General features: G+C 39.0%; 1 protein-coding gene across 1 annotated transcript in view; it reads left to right on the forward strand.

The window, feature by feature from the left end:
- Positions 1–15860: 15860 nt before the first annotated feature.
- The window catches only part of cdh11 (cadherin 11, type 2, OB-cadherin (osteoblast)), a 90543-nt gene continuing 88747 nt past the window's right edge, over positions 15861–17656 (forward strand). The window contains exon 1 of the mRNA XM_063491144.1: positions 15861–16361. The gene's annotated coding sequence lies outside the window, so the exon portion shown is untranslated. The remainder of the gene's footprint in view (positions 16362–17656) is intronic.

A 17656-nucleotide genomic window follows, 5' to 3' on the forward strand; every position in this document is an offset into this window, starting at 1 on the left:
AGGATTAGATTCAGAAGATTTATGTATGTTTATATGCCGAGGTTGCAGACAAAGCTTTCAGCGGATATCAGAATGAGTCATCACTCAATCACTTTATGTAGGGAGAACATTTTCTTAGTATAAAATCAATGCCATTTTATTATTCAGACACAAGACCTAAAAAACTTTGTCACATGGTCCCACATAACCCTGACTACCGAGGCTCTGTTTCCACAGGTGGTGCCAGAATCATCAAATCTGCATTTTAGCTCATATGGTTAGGTCCATAATTTGATTGATAAAGACAGAATATTTTAAATCAAACAAACAAATCAATGAATTAAATCAAAGTGCAGACTTCCAGTTTTAATTCAAGGACTTCTGCAAATAAATTTAGCATTAACTGTTTAGGAATTACAGACATTTTTCTATATAGCCTCTCATTTTCAGAGCCTCAAAGTTAATTGAATAAGTTAACATAATTTTAAATATAAGGCCTGATTTTAATATACTTGGATGACAATCCTTCGTAGTCAGTGACTGCCTGAATTCAAATCCCATGGACATCACCAAATACTGTGTTTCTTCCCTTGAGATTTTGTTCTGCAGCCACCTCCAGCTGCTGCTTGTTTGTGGATCTTGTACTGGAAAGCATGCCCTACTGGGCTGAAATCAAATGACTTTATTGGCCACTGAAGAGTATTCATTTTTTTGCCTGAAGAAATTCTTGGGTTAGTTTTGGAGTACGCTGCTTTTGCTTAACCATAGAAACAATTCTGTCATCACGTACTTTTGGTGTAGCTAAGCAGAAGTTTATCGATTTGGACACGCCTCAAGTTTATTTTTTTCAGCCCAATGGCAACTCCTCAACAATATAACTTCAAATATTGTGCCTGCTTAAATTATCATCTTACTTGGCCATGAAACTGTTTTCCAGTTAGTCAGTTATTTGGTAAATCAGTTAAAAGTTCAAATTGTTCATTCTGAGCTTCTGAAAACAGAGGTTTAAAAATTACTGTAAATCCTCAACATGCAATTTTTTTTTAAAACCCCTGCATTAAAATCTGCAGTTCAATCACATCTTGACTGTTTGATTTAGAATCCACTGTGGTTGTGTACACAAGCAAAACTGCAACACTGTTTCTTTAGCCAATAAATCAACAGACCTAACTGTATTATTTTCCACTGAGGCATGTTTAAGATATGACATTTCTAGAGCTCATGCATAAATTGTATGATTCAATGGGTCAGCATCTGTAGCTTCAAAGTGATATTTACCTACAGAGATGAAATAACAGTCAGATGTTTTAGTTGGAGCAGTGGTCTGTGGCCAACAACACAGACCTGAACTCTTTTTAGGATTTTCTTTATTTGTCTTTTAGCAGTAGGAGCTGTTTAAAGAATTCTGCTTGCCCACAGGTATTAGAAGTGTCTGTCTGGGAAAAATGTGGGTGGGGAAAGTGAACAATTAACATCTAAGTGCATCTGAGCAAGGCAACACACCAGTGCAGTTGCTTAGAGGCCAGTAGGAGTGGGCGGTAGTTACACTGAGCAGTCCAAGGGGCAGTGATTTGCAACTTTACTCTTTGCCAGGAAAATAAACTGTGTTGTAGAGAAGAAAGAGCATAAATGTGCTATAAACTAAGTGTTCATGAAGCGAACTAGCCAGACAAACAGAGAAGCAGACAGTTTAAAGGAGGAAGTGTAGCAGCTCTGATGGATATTAGGAAGAGGGATCAAGGTGCCTGTGTTTACTCATTCATTTCTTTTTTTATCAGCTTCTCTCGCACATATGCAGGCATGCTCCACTCAGCCATCAGTGAGGGATAAGATAATGACAGGAGATGGACGAAGAGAGGAGTCATGCTGTGAGAGGAGATGCAAGAAAAACACAGGAGTGTCTGTGTGAGTGTGTGTCCTGTTTGGCCTGTGCTCAGCAGGGGGCTACATCTAAAGAAAACAGAAGTGTTTTTCACACATTAGCCAGTAACATACAACACACACACACAAGGAAGCACAGGGCACTTTCACACGTTAACTAGCCTAGTGGAAAATCAGATCTAAAGGAAGTTTTCTTTTTTTTTTTGCTAGTTTGATGGTTATATTTCCAATTAACCTCCAAGTTTAATCAAAGTTGGTACTCAAATTCACTTTGCTGCTTTTAAAATAATCTAAACTCACAACCTGGTGAAAATCCAAACACACCTTTCACATCATCAAACTGAGTGACTGATCATGTGAGAAAATGTGGGCATTGTGACAGCTTAAAGGTGGGCGTTCTGTTTTTCAAAGCTAGCTCACCAGTGTTGGCAAACACTGAAGAGTTTGATTTTAGCTGCTTGTTATTTATTGATGAAGGCAAAGAAAATCTCCCCTGAAGGGAAGAGTGTCCAGGTCTTAGCATGAACCTCTTTGTCTCCAGGCTATTTGTGATGGTGGGATTCATAAATACTGACTTGCACTTATGTGTAGTGATTTACAGTGTCAGCTGAATGCCTGAAAAGCAAATTTGCTTACCATCAGCTTAAGTGCAACGCAGTCTTTGTAAGCAAAGCCTTGACTTGAGCAGTAAACTGCACTTGTGCCCTAAAAGTGGTAGATTGCAACAGATCCAACAAAAGTTAATGTAGCTCTTAACAGCACTTTATTATTATTTCTAACCACATAAAATGTTTTAATTATTTTATCTAACTGTGAACCAAATACCCTGTGGTGTTTTTATCACCTCCAATTTTCTCAAAGACCTCATCACAACAGGCTTAGACAAGAGCAATGTCTGTTGTATGTCACATATGCAGCACACACACAAATCCCTCATTATTTATGCTAAAGTGAGAAATAAGTTGGTATTCATGTTGACATTAAGCCACTGGCAAAAGTTTGTTTTTCAAGGTTATGCAGAGTATCAGCAGGAATGAGCACTTCCACAGGAATTAGGAGTTGGCAACTGTGGCTCGATCAATTTTGGAAAACATTTACATCTAGTTTGTTTTTGGATCCCCATTGACTTCCACTAGAAAAATGCCAGCCACCTGCTGAAAGCTGGTATCTTTTAAATAAGTTAACCTTTGTTGAAGAAATGGAACAACTGAAGAGAAACCAAAGAGTGCAAATGAAACAGCTTGCATGTGGCTTTGAGAGCGAAACACTTTGGTTTCCTATTGACAGTGACTACCAAATGCAAATTGACCACTGCTGCCAACTTCTCAAGCACAACAGCATGAAAATATTTTACATGTCTGGAAGAAAAGTGTGGTTTTAGTGAGGGGGGGGGGTCATCATGGTAGGAATCTTTTCACGTGGACTTCTAAACATACCCCCAACCCGTTGCATAACTCCAGTGAGTATCAGCAGCGAGGCCCAGTCAATATTTTCTAATTGGGATGAATTGAGGTAGAAAATGGTAAAGGTCATGCTGTGTCTCTAAATGTGAGAGGAGCGAAGGGGGAGAAAAAGTCAAAGGGAGATAGACAGAGAGAATGACAGAGCAAGACAAGGAGAGAAGGGGGGGGAGGCTGGATTAAGGAGAAGGGAAAGAGAGTTGCTATGCAGAGAATGATACTTAAACTGTGAAATCCAATTGTCAATATTTTGTCAGAAGCCTAATCTCCCATGTCTGGTGAACATATGAGAATCTCTTTTTTTTGTACGGTGTGGTGTGTTTCATTTGGTTGTGTGTGTTTGAATGTGTGTTAAAGGAGTTTGTTTATTATGTCCCTGTTTCGTCTCTCCCTCTAGGATTTCAGTTTTATCTTGTAAGAAAGCCAGTTCTTGTTCTAACCCCTTGGATGGGTGAAACCTTGTAAGAAGTGTTGTTTTTATAAATATTATACTGTGTTGTTTTTTTAACGATTCACATTAAAAGTGTGAGGTGAAGACTCAACACCACATGTATTTGTGCAAATGTGTTAGAATATATAAGTACACCATAGTGTTGTTTGCTGCTTTCTGCTTTAGGAAGCGCTGGCCTAATTCTCACACCACTGTCTAACCAGCCATTACAATAAGAAGACAAGAACAGAGAGAAACAGACAGATGAAGAAACAAGTGCACCCACTGACCGTCCAGAGCACAGACTGTTGTGCAGAACCAAGCAAGTTTTACTAGAAGAAAGAATAATTTAGTCTAAAAGTTAGGCACAAAAACTAAAGCTGAAATAAAGCATATGTGAAAGCACCTGAAATGCATTGCTGGAAAAAGCTGGCAACTTAATTGCACTGCTTAAAACAAACTATAAAACTTGCTGAGGTGCATGAGTTAAAGAATGCACTCCAGAGGGTTGAATAAAAGCTGAAATGCATGGAAACTGTTCGGGTTTCTTAGCAGTTGGATTGTAAATAAATGGATCTGGCTAAATCACATTCTCAGCAATAAGGTCAGAGCGACCTTGACCTTTGACCTCCAATATCCTGACAATTCACGCTCGAGTCCAAGTGAACATGTCTGCCTTTTTTGAAGAAAATTGTCCAAGGTGTTCAAGAGAGGGTTCTCCGTACCTCTATAAGGGCTTAAATATTATACTGTTGTCACGAAGACAGGCTGGAATTTAGAGTGGGTGACTTAAGCCGCGTAATGTGTGTTAAAACAGCTTTAAAGGTTAGCTAGACTTACTGTATTGAGCTTAGCAGTTGAAGAGACGGATATTTCTGTTAAAAGCTGGTGGAGACCAAAAACAGAGCTAAAAATAGTGAATACTGAGCTGGCCAAAAATGGATTGCATTTTAAAATCATTCACTCTAAAATCTCACTCACTCAACTTTGTCTATTTTAAGTGTCCTTTTTTCTCCAAGGTGAATATCTGCCTTCATTTCCAAAAGCTGCTCCTTCTTCTATGTGTTGTACTGAATGCTGTCCTTTAACAGTTTTAATCTGTATTATGTATTAAATTTATTTGTTTCACACCATAAACTGTATTTAGAATTTGTGTTTAAGTCTACCCACTATTGTAACCATTTATTTATTCTTACTTCACATCAGGTTAACCCCTTATTCAACTGGTAGACATGTTTAGTAAAGAAGAGCAACACGTCAAAAGCCTTTTTTCTCTCTGTCTGTTCCTTTCACTCTCTTTTTTAAAAATACATCTCTTTAAAGCCCACTTCTCCCCTGCCCTTTCCATGAGGAAAAAGAGAAGACTTACACATAGTTAAAGTTCTTATTAAATGAGCTGAGAGTGTAGGAGGAGAGCTAATGTTTAGCGTTGTCTGTCTGATTAAAGCATAGCGAACAAGTGATTGCTATGCAGCTCTGCTCCTCACTGCTAACTCATACACAAGGCTTCTCTCTGTTCTCTCTCTCTCCACATCTCTCCATCTCTTCATCTCTGTCTTTAATTCTCTATGTTTGCCCCTCTGCCTGACTGATTCTCTTTGTCACTCTGATTTGCTATCCCTAAAAAGAAAGCTTCATTTCCATCTCTCCATCCCTGTTTGCTTTTTCTGTTGTTGTTTTTTTGGGTGGGTTGGGGGGTTGTAGTCTTTATAAACTTCATTACAATTTTTTTTAAAAATACACATAATATGAAGATATGAATCTTTTTTCCCCCTTGCCCTCTCCATTACTACTTCCTGGCTTCATGATCAATTCTTATGTGTCTTCCTTCTTTGTCTAGCTCCAAATGAAACTCCATCTCTCTCCATTGCTCTGTCCACTGACAGTCCCAGCTCCCTCAATTTCCTAAGCTCAGTTACCGTGCCGGCAGCCCAAATTCAATTACTGCAAACTGTGTGATAATCCCAGGCTACTGATTGGTCACTGCAGGCCTCCATTAAGTTAACACAGAAGGGAGGACAGAGGGGGATAGAGGGTTAAGTCAAAGAAATTGTAAGTAAAATGTGAAATTTGACAAAGAGGGAAGTAAGAAAGGACAGAAGAAGGGAAGGGGTAAGTTAAGGCATAGGTTAAAGGAATAAAACAAGATTTATGTTCCACTCTTTTGTTTTTATCTCCTAAATCTCCTGGTATCCTTCAGGCCCAAGCTTAAACAAACAACCTTGCCCTTAAAAGCCCAGTTCATAATCCTTGTGTAATCATTCAGGCGGCCTCACCACATGTAACCAAAACATAAGACTAAAAACAGAGCAATACATATGTGTTTTTGTTTAGAATGAACTGGCTGGATTCAACATTAAAGGCAGAAAAGCTGAAACATTTTATTATCTTGAACATTGGTTAATTTGAAAGCTATAGTTTGTTTTTGCATCCTGCATTTGCAAAATATCAAAAAAGGGAAAAAAAAGGAGGAAAAGGCTATTAAAACTACAAGTTGTAGGGAAAAAATCTGAAAGCTTCCATCTTATAGACCAACTGGGAGCACACCATTACTTTCCCCCGCAATGCGGTCACCTGTATTAAGAGAAAGCTCAGTCTTTTTATAGAAACATGTCTAAATGACATCTGTTTAGGTATCTGGAGAATAGTAGGAGAATATATTTTTTCATCTTATATGGAAATATAAGCAAAGAGGTGGTGAAAAGGGTTAAAGACCACAATGGCAACATAATGCAAAGATGTTAACTTAGCAACAGATTGGTACACTAGTGCATGTGGGTTTTTTAAATGAATTTTATATAGCTATGGTTTCATTCATCAGACCGTTGTCTTTTTAAGAATCTGTCAAAAGCAAAGCTTTTAGGTTTGAAAGGTCCGGTAATGCCTTTTGCAACAAATATTATTCTTTTGTAAGATTTATGTCCCATTTTAAGCACTTTGTGTCTAACAAACATATCAACTATAGTAAACTCAGCTTGCATAAAAAATAGACCTTTTAGGAAACCACTCAGCACTATATCGACTGAGCTTTTATTCAAATAAACTAAAGCCACATAAACAGGTTCAAATGTCATTTCAGCCCAAGACAAAAACAAAACAATGGGAAACTCGAGCTAGTATCTACGGTCTTTTGATCAGCTATTCTGTTCCACAGGGTAAGGTGTTCAGGCACAAAAAGGTGAACATCTTAAAGTGCAACTTTAGACTTCACACAAAAATTTCCTTTATCTGTTTTTTTTTTTCCCCCCCATTTGTCAATTTTGAGATTTGGAGCAAATTTTATTGCGTAATATGTCTTCTTTTAGACAAGCCACATTTGGCTGCTCCCTTGTCACAGGGGATCTCCACAGTGGGTCACTCCATGTGTTTGATTTGACAGAGTTTTATGCCGGACGCCCTTCCCGACACAACTCATATTGTTTAAAAGTACTGAGCCATCCCCCATTCCCTCATACGTCCATCCTAGGGAGCATGTGATCAATTCAGTTTGTTTGTTTGCATGCTTGTTGACAGTCTATCATCCAGAGTTTTCAACATGTCATTTTCAAATGTTTTACGATGGCACATACCAAAAACAGTTCAAGCTGGTTTAATTTTGGAGGAAATCGGGTCAAGAACAAAGACAGCGATCAGTAAAACCTTTATATTACCCACATATTTTATGGATCATATTCAAACTTCACAACAATATACAAGGCCATGGAGGATACAAGTACCTAGGTTGACCTTCACTGTTACCGTCCAAGGTCAAAGTTGATCATGAAAAAAAATTAAAGAAACCATATCAAGTAATACAAAACATGTTTTTATTTTTTCAGTACAACACTGTACAGTGTCACGATGACACCATAACAGGCTGATGTCATCATATTGTAAAAAAACAAAAAAAAACAACAGGCTGACGTCACCATGCTGTAATAAAAACATCAAAGTTTTGGTATAGCCCCTGACCTCCAGAGAGAGATGCACTCTTTGAGTGCTCTTGTTAATTTATATTTTTCTTTCAAGGAGTATACTTACTTAATGTGTTTTTGTTGTTGTTGCTCTCCTTAACACTTATCTATCAATAACTGAATTATGATTTCAAAGATGAAGTAGCAGGCAAAAGAAAAAAAAACAATAAGATATGTGGTCTTATGGAGTGATAAATCCAAATATTACTTTATTTTTTTTAACTCATCAGTATGTACAAAGGAGGTCAAAACAGAGCAATCTATGAAACACAGTGGAGGTTCTGTCATTGTTTGAGATTGCATTTCAGTCAGTAGTGTTGGGAATCTTGTACAAATTGGTGGAACTGTGATTGCAGAAAAGGACCATCAATTTGTTTCCCACCATGTAAGAGCATCTGGAAAATGTCTGATTGGCTACCACTTCTTCTTTTTACATGACAATCATTTCTAACATAATTCCAGCACTATGAAAGCATACCTGGACAGAAAAAAAGGGGGAAAAAAACACATATTGGAACATCATTACTGAAGCAGTGTGGAATCAGAACAAAAGGAAGCCCACATTCAAAGAAGAGCTTTTGAATGAAAAAAAAAAATCTGGAGAACTATTCCTGAAGATTACATAAAGAAATTACAATAAGGGATGTTTAAGTGAGTTCAGGATGTGTTGAAAAATTAAGGTGGTCATACCAAATACTGGCTTTCAGGTTTCCTATTTCCTATTTTCCTAGTAAAATACAAAGAAATAAAAGGTGACAGTACTATGTATGATTGTTTTCAGAGTTGGCAAATGTACAGACATTCTGTACTTAAGCAAAAGTATAACTACTACTGTTTAAAAATACTCCAGTAAAAGTTGAAGTACTGATTCAACTTCTTTACTCAAGTAAAAGTAAAAAGTAGCTCTTTGAGCAACAAAAACACCGGCCCACTTTAACCCCTGACTTTGGCACACGTAATCTCTTTTTATGCAGGATCCTCTGGTGACTAATACACGAACAGCACTGCCACTCATATGTTACCATTTAGGATCAAATCGGTTTGATGTTTGAAGGCGGCTCAACGTGACAAAATAACTACCCTGAAATGTGTTAAAGCAAAAGTAATGAGCCTGTTCTGAAAATCTAAGGAGTAGAAAGTACAGATGTTTGTTTAAAAATGTAGAGAGTAAAAGTAAAAAGTAGACAGAAAAAAAACTATTCAAGTAAAGTACAGATACCTGTTCTTAAGTACAGTAACAAAGTATTTGTACTTTGTTGCTTCCCACCTCTGATTGTTTTCATTCCAGCTGTAAAGGGATTTCAGTAGTCATTCTCTGCAGCAGATCAATTAAAACTCACCTGTTCTCGCACCGTACAATGATCCATAAGTAAATGGCACAACGTTGTCCAAAAGACTAGCAAGATGGTATTAGTGAATCTGAGGCTTAAATATATGGACATGACAGGATTAGTTTCACATAAACATACAAACATATCACTGTTTATTACTTAATACCCCCTTTTTAAAATATATCATGGGTAAAATAAAGTAAAATCTACATAACTGCAGCCAAACACCCACGCATACAAGCATTTACTGGCTCTATTGATTGATCCATGGGTAACAAATTTAAATAAAATTCAGCATAAAGTGATGAGCCAACATGTGCTGCAAGACTGCTTCAGTTCATCTTTTACTCATCTGTGAAAGTCTACTAGAAGAATGACGCCTTAGTTTTCTTTTTGTGGTCCCTCATTTGAAATGAGGGACCACAGCAGTTCACAGCAGTCCAAAATGTACTATAAGTGTTCAGCTGGTTGATATCAGGGGCCTGTATCGAGTTCAGCATAACCGGGGCATGCAGAACACATTTCCTTACTAGGCTTCACTTACCCAAACATCACCGAACAGGTGAAGCTGTCACATAATGAATGCTATCACCTTGTCAAGTCAATCAGGGTTTCATAGTCTAGCTACGAGGGAATTCCCCTGAAAGGAAGATCTTTTTTTTTCTTTTACTGATGACATCAAGAGAGAGGAAAAAAGCAACTTCAGACTCTATTACTATCACTGTCCATATCCCATCTTCCAGGAACAGTGATAATGTTTTTCCAGAGAAAAGATATTTTACCTGCTGATCTTTTATTTCAAAAACAACCTACTTTGGAGCAGGTTATGTTCTGGAGCAGGTTAGGTCTGTGGCATTAGTTACCATGATGATGAACCCCAGTAAGAAGTAACCCACCGTCATAACACTGAAAACCTAAGGTTAAGCATGAAGTTAGTCACCTTCCTAAATCCTAAGCCTGATTCATCATACAGGGCTCTTGTGACTGCAAAGGCCATATGATATGTTTTACTTCATTTTCATAGTCATTAAACCTCTCATGCCCTTTGAATTGGGGAATTTTCATCCTTGAAAGGGCCATTGCCATCAAGATAGAAATGGTCCATAATAGGATAAAGGTGATAACTCAAAACAACTGTATTGATTTGCAGTGACCCATTCGTAAGGAAACTACTGAACCCAAACCATGGCAGCAAAAGACCCCAAAAGCCCAAAGTATTGCCTTACTGTAGGGTCAAACACTCATGTTTTTCCATTTAACTTACCGGGCTGTAGCTTAGCGTGTCACCCTTTCACATCCTCTGTATTTATTTTGCCTGCTCTTGCACTATTTCCTTATGTCTATATTGATTTTTATCTTGTGTTTCTGTTATTTTCAGTAAGACCTAGTGTCTGTTTATTTATATGTATCTTTGTATGCGCGTGTGTGTGTGTGTGTGTGTGTGTGTGTGTGTGTGTGTGTGTGTGTGTGTGTGTGTGTGTGTGTGTGTGTGTGTGTGTATCCTGTGGGTGGCCCAGCTCACGGTGAATAATCCCTTACTGTTTGGGGTTTGTGGGTCAGCATGTACAACAACACACATCTTTCGTCTCCAGACCTCTCAGAAGTGCTGCCTCAGCTGAATGCTTACAACACAAGACTGCAGGCTCTCATTGTGGCCACTGCATATAGCATTACTGTTCTTATGAGCAATATGCTCACAGGTTTTAATTAAGTTCCTCTTCATCACATACATTTAGCATAAGCACCATGTCTCCTTAGAGTCAGTGATCACGTAAAGAATTAACAAAAAAAGCTTGGAGTCAATAGGTGGTATTGAATTTTCAGAGAGGATTGAAATACTATTTCATCTTTTTAGCCATTAGTCTGTTTTTTTTTTCTTTTTTATTGAAAAGATGCTGATTAGAAAATCAGTTCTATCAGCAGTTCTATTATTTTATAAAAATGCTTGCCATTGTCCACCACTCCATTATGAAAATCAGGTAAGCAGAGGCTCTAGAAAATCAAGCTCAAAGCCATTAGCAATTTGTTCCACACAATGACACTCTAATAAGTCAGGTTTCTATTTAATTTCGGTTTACCCCTGACACAGCAACCCTCACTATATATGGCATTATTTTACTCTGGGGTGCATGTTGATAGACACCAACAAGAAAACAAGTATGTCAATGTCACACTGAATGTGGCATAAAACCTGAATGAAAAACAGTTTTACATGCATGTGTCATGACAGGGTGTAAGTGAGGGATGAAAATTGATGATGAGATTGTTTTTTATTAGAATCAGTAGTTTTGATGGATATGTTTCAGAAAAGGAAATACAGGCCTACCTTCTGAAAGAACTTTTCTAAAATATTATAGAAAACATATATCCATAGTCTACAATAGGATACGGGAGGGATGGCGATGGTACAAAAATGCATACATACTGACATCTCACTGACAGGAATTTGTGTCTCATTTGGAACCATATTTAATTTTTTTATGTCATTTGCTCTTTTGTGTTCCCTTTTCTTTCCTTTCATATCGATTAATTAAAATGTATTTATATAGCGCTTTTCAAAGATTAAAAATCACAAAGAGCTTCATGATAAAACCAGAAATATAAATAAAGTAATAATAGTTGAAAACAAGTTGAAAGTTGAAAACATAAAACAACACATTACTTTAAAGCTTGATCAACAGCAACCCACAAAACTATTTAGTAGAGGATAAGGAAAACATGTTCTATCCATCATTTTTTCCCCACTTTTCCAGTTCAGGTTTGCAGCAGGGGCTGGAGACTTTCCCAACTGTCACTCACTTTGTCAAGACAAAATTCTGACTTCTTCTAACCCCACTACATCCATATTGCACACTTTAAAAAACAGAGCATCCAGTATTGCTGCAGTCAGGGCATAAAAGCTCAGATTTCAAAAGAAAATGTGTTTTCATTATTGTGACGGTAACGGCTTCTGACAGAATGGCAGTATTTGACACACCAGGATGAGAATGTGTTAGTTAAAATATACCATTTTACAGAGTTAAGTGCATGTTACAAAGTTTGTTTTCTGTTTCCAGAGTGACAAGTTCCTCCTCATCACACATCACACATTCTGCAGTGACTTTTTCATGTGGTCACTGGAGGTCACTTACCTTACATCTTCTATCATTTTCTTCAGCAAAAAGCACCTCGCTGTAAATTTCTAATATGATCTTATCTCAGGGCATAGGATGATGAAGTCTCAGCAGATGTCACCTGCATCTCTCTGCTATGAGCAAGTTGTCCATTGGCATTTGTGCCTGGACACACCAGCCACAGGCATATTGGCTGCTGAGAGATAATTGCCCTGCTTTAGAAACCTACAAAGTTCACATAACTAGACTGGAGGAGTGGTGCTGGCATAACTCACAGGTGGCAAAGGTCCTGGGTTTTTCGGCCAGGATAATGGCTTGTGCCCAGCTTGAGCCTATGTATGTTGCACTTGGTTTCCCTTTATTCCACTGTGTGTTTAGTCTTATTTTCACTGTCTTTTTACTTACCATCGTTGGTCTTCGGGCCTGCCCGAGTGATGCTTTAGCCATCCATTTTGATCACCAGCTGATTCTGTAGCAGCAATTGTAGCAGCTGATGGTTGCCAGTGCGTCACCAACCAGTCTTCTAGGTTAAGCCCGTTTTCCATTGGTACCTTCTCAGATCAACTGCCCACAGCTCACCACAACTCGACTTGGATCAACTGGTTTTCCATTACAGCTGAGTACCACCTAATGTATGTGGTCGGTCGTTATAGCAAAATGACAAAGCGTGCCATAACATCATTCGTATGCGACACGAACTCTACAACAAAGGTGGATGTTGAGGTGATGATACACCTGCTGCTCGGTCTGTGGCTTTTTGTCTGCCTCGGGGAACACGATGTTATCTTTTGTAGACATTTCCCTTGTTGCTGGAATTCAAAAATGGTGGTTTTGATTTTCTTGAATGAGATGCTCTCATGACGCCACTGACCAGCCAATCAGTGGCATGCAGTCTGACGATGTCACATTTTAGAACCTACTTGGATCACTTGATCACCTTTTCATTAGTACCTACTTGGATTGATTTGGCATGGTTTTCAGGATTTTCCATTAGGTCATAGTACCTGGTACCTGGTACTTTGGTTTCCAAGCGATCCGAGCAGGTACTAAAATGTGACGTTGCCAAACTGCATGAGACCGATTGGCTGATCAGTAGCGTCACTCATCATCATGAGAGCGTCTTGAAAATCAAAATCGCCATTTTTGAAACTCGGCAATGAGGGAAATGGCTACAAAAAACAACGCTGTGCTCCCCTGAGTCTGACAAAAAAAAAAACACAGACCAAGCAGCAGGTATACATTTGCTTCGACATCCACCTTTGTTGTATCAATTGTCTCCCATATTAATTACATCGCGGAACACACAGGCGACAAGCATGCAAACAAGGTACTACTGGGTTGTAATGGAAAACCAGTTGATCCGAGCTGAGCCGTGTCAGTCCCTGGAGAGTCGATCCAAGTAGGTACTAATAGAAACGGGGCTTTGGAACCTTGGCCAAGCAGGTACTATTTTACTACCTGGTAACAGGTACTATGACCCAATGGAAAACCCTGAAAACTGCGATGAACCATGGTGAGTCGATCCGAGTAGGTACTAATGGAAAAGGGGCTTAGCCTAGAAGACTGGTTGGTGACACACTTGCAACAATCAGCTACTACAGTATCAGATATGCCACAAGAAAGAGAATAGCCTGATATTTCTGTCTTTAGCTCACTAACCTTCTCCCTCTACAGACTCATGAACTACCAAGCTTACATCAAACAAACTGCCTTTTTTTTCAAATAAAAAATAAAGATTTGCCAGATTATAACATGAGATTTTCACAGCTGTGGGGAACCTTCAGAATAACCATACAGGAAAGCAGATAACCCTTGAGTTACGGTTGGTTTACAAATCCTTCTCTACATCGAGCTGCTAAGTTAAGAATAGAAAGAAAAATATATGGAAGTATTAAGATGAACTGTAAGCATGGTTTGATTCCATGTTTTATTTTTAATTTTAAACAAACAAAGGGTTTGTATATTTTTTATTTTATTTGAAACAGTATCTTATATGAAGAAAAATCCAGCTACAAGCTTTACCGTGAAAAAATATATATCAAAATGTAAAAATGTAAAACCAATGCATTATGGCCTCAATGTTTGCTGTGCTGAAAATTTCCAAAACCATTTTATCTACACTCAGCAGCAGTGAGAAAGGTGAGTGTGCATATAACTCCCCAAAAAACATGAAACTTCTCTGTCTTTGAAGAAGAGAGAAAAGTCCATTTCTTTTGTAGCATCACCTCGCTGTCCCTTGCAGGCTGTTGGCATGGAAAAGACTGGGTTTTGAACCAGAAGTCAGTGTGCATTAAGAATTTCAAATACATTCAAAGGCTGACTTTTTTTTATTGAAACGAACTGTAATATGTCAGAGCACCAGACTCTATGAAATGAAAAATTGTGTGCAAAAGGCTGCAGTTGTTTACATTTTCACTCATTATGGCCAGAAATACCCTGTAATTGCATTTGACAACCTGCCCTTTATCTTAATCTAATTATGTCATTTTGCATCCAAAGTAATAAAGGCCTGCTGAATGCTATAATGAAAATATGCATTATCATCTACTGCTCCCCACTGAATGAGAACCCCTGCGAGTGAGCCATGCTTGTGAGCCTTTTTTACCCCTGCCATTAGCATCCAAAATACATACAGAAATTTACAGATGGGGATGAACAACTGGCAGCTGATACAAGCATTTATGAATGGCTCAATGTGGCACTTATGTGTCATCCCTTGTGAAAGCTGTGGTTAAGATTTTGTTAGGACTGGCCAAATAAACAACTTGAGTAGGCTGAAAAGTCATGATGGGATTCAAGTAAAATGAATCTTCCGAGAAAGATAAAAGTATTGGAAATGTATTTGTTTAAAGGCTTTAAATTATTGTTTTATAGGTTCTTGTGTGTGTCTATCTTGTGTGAAATGGCTTCATTTAAGCAGACTTGAATGTTTCAAAATATCAAAACATTAAGATCGAAAGTAACAATCATTGGGTTAGTTTAATAAATGCACACACTATCTATTTTAGCTGAGACTAAGTGATCCATAATAGCAGATGTTTACAAGTCGAGCATTGCTTTACCAAATACTCCTTCAAACCATTCATAATTTATTTTTCCAGGTGTGGGTTTCAGATTTTTTTCATGGCCAATTATATCGTTTACACTGGACTTTTGTAGGCGACACTCTCTGTGTATAGCAGGCCTGCCCTCCTCTCCTTTCATTGGCTCTCTGTGCAATTCTAGATCTCTGCTGGTAGCGGTTGGAAGCTTCTCTTAGCCAATGAGGAAATAGCAACTGTTGCATTCAGTTACCCTCCTGCAGGGCTTCTTCTGCTGTAACCTCTCAGGGTGGATTTTGATGTGGGAAGGGTGTACAGTGTTACAATACAGATAAAGCTATAATGTGGCCTAAACCTCATTAAACAACGTATCCTTCTCAGCGCAAATGCTTTTTGCAACCACGGTCAAAAATAACTAAACAAATTATATTTCTACTGTAATAAAATCTGAAAAAGTTAATGTGTTTTGAGAGGTTTGCCCCACTTGAGTTTGTCATTTGAGGTGCCACTTATTTCATTCCGACGAATAACAAAATTACTACCGATACAGGAGAAAGTATGAGGAGAGAGAGGATTACCAGTTTCCTACGCCCTCCAACGGCAGCGACACCTCTCTCTCTCGCTCCCTCCCTCTCTCTCTTCTCTAGCTGCTGCTGCTGCGCGCCGTTCAGTTTTCCTCACATCGCTTCCGATGCTCCAGGAGGGAGGACGGATAAACGGCGCTGACGGTACCGGATTTGTTACCCGAAGGAGGGAGGGATGCTACGGTGATTTCCTCTCTTTTCCTCTTCCAACACCCACCTCCTCACCATCCCCTCCACTCCTCTCCATCACTTCAGTCTCGGAACCTCATCAAGACGCATGACTGCTCTTTCATTTTTGTCCTCTCTTTTCAGTTTATCTTTAAATTCGCTTGACTGGTTTGTTTGTTTTTTATTTTTTTATTTTTTGCCACTGAGCTCCAGCGGGAAACCCACTTGGCTCTGCTTTAATTTCTACCCTCTCATCTCCAAGCGCACGTAAACATAGAAAAACTGGGCTTTTAATCAGTGGATGTGTTGGACATCTGGTAAAAGAAGCAATACTACTTAAGTCAAGTGGCCGATCTCTACTGGCTTGTATGTATTGAGGACACTTGGGTGAACGAGCTGCGCACGGAGTCTCACTTCCAAGGTAAGACCACTGGAGTTTAAGGACTGGGATTTTGCCGTAGTTACATCAACACAGTTCCATCGTATGTCTCTCTTCTCACTATCCGCGCATCTCTTCTGCAGAGGCTTTCCTGAGCGCAAAACACACGACAGCCAGCGAAGTTAAAGGTTTAGGTTCCCGGGATGCTGGGGAGATTCTGGTTAGACTCTGGACTAAACCAAGCTGTCGCACAAACACTTCTTATACATTATAGGAAGATTACTCGGAGATGATATCGGACTTGCTTGTGTTTGATTAACTATGGAAAATCTCACAAAACCCAAAGATCCTTTGCGCATTAAAAACAGCACTTGGTTTTATTTGTTGTGCTGCTGCCAGTAACAGTGCAGACTTTATTCGGTCCTCCGGGCCACTGGATGACGGTTGGATCTGTGTGGTTTTCGCATAACAGAGCGTGGATTCACTAAAGTTTCTCTTGCAGTGTTTCTGCATATTTTCACTTATCTGGTGTGCGAGTGCATCCAACTGCGTTTGCGTATTTGTGAGTCTGCCCACGTAGCCTATAGTAGCTAATCTAGGAGTCTCCGTGTCTCCCGGCGGCTCCGCGTAACGGCGACGCAGAACTTTTCCTTGGATCACCATCAACAGAGTCTGAATGTGTGAGGGGGGGTTGCGGTCACATAATTCGGTAAACAGATGAATTCACTGCGTCCCTTTAGCCTACTTCAGGAAAGAAATATTTGTTAGTGTTGCAGTTAATCTGCATTTATTTAACATAATTCTTACTGTTTCTTCCAGAAAGCGTTTTCCCCAACTTATCCTCCTCCTGTAAAATCAAAACAGCATATTTAAAATTCTCAATCCTCAGTGTTTTCCCCTTTTTCGCCCTTTCCCCTTCTTTCATTCTTTCTCGTTTTCTGTTTTTTGCGGGGTCATTACTGATTTGGGAGCTAACTGATTTTGTGATTTTGAAATGTGAATCCCTGAAGACTCCACGCAGCTTAGTATTCAGTCCGTTTGAATACTTGAAGCGGAGCGGCGTTCTTGCCCTTTTGGTGTGCGCCAGCGCTGGTGAAACTGCATAAAAAATGCATACAGATCACTTGCCCGTAGGCTCATTCAGGCTCGTTCTGCACTCAATTAGGTCCGTGCGTTTGGCTTAGCATCCCTGTAGGGCCACATTAGATCATTTTGTAAATTGTTGCATAGATATCCAGTGAAATCTGCTCAGTAGAGTAGATTTGTCCGTACTGGTTGGGTCTGTGCGCATGCTGGTCTGATATGAATAATTACAGATGGATTTGGAACTGGGCTGC

Source organism: Pelmatolapia mariae, linkage group LG13 (genome assembly GCF_036321145.2).
Source record: "Pelmatolapia mariae isolate MD_Pm_ZW linkage group LG13, Pm_UMD_F_2, whole genome shotgun sequence".
Lineage (NCBI taxonomy): Eukaryota > Metazoa > Chordata > Actinopteri > Cichliformes > Cichlidae > Pelmatolapia > Pelmatolapia mariae.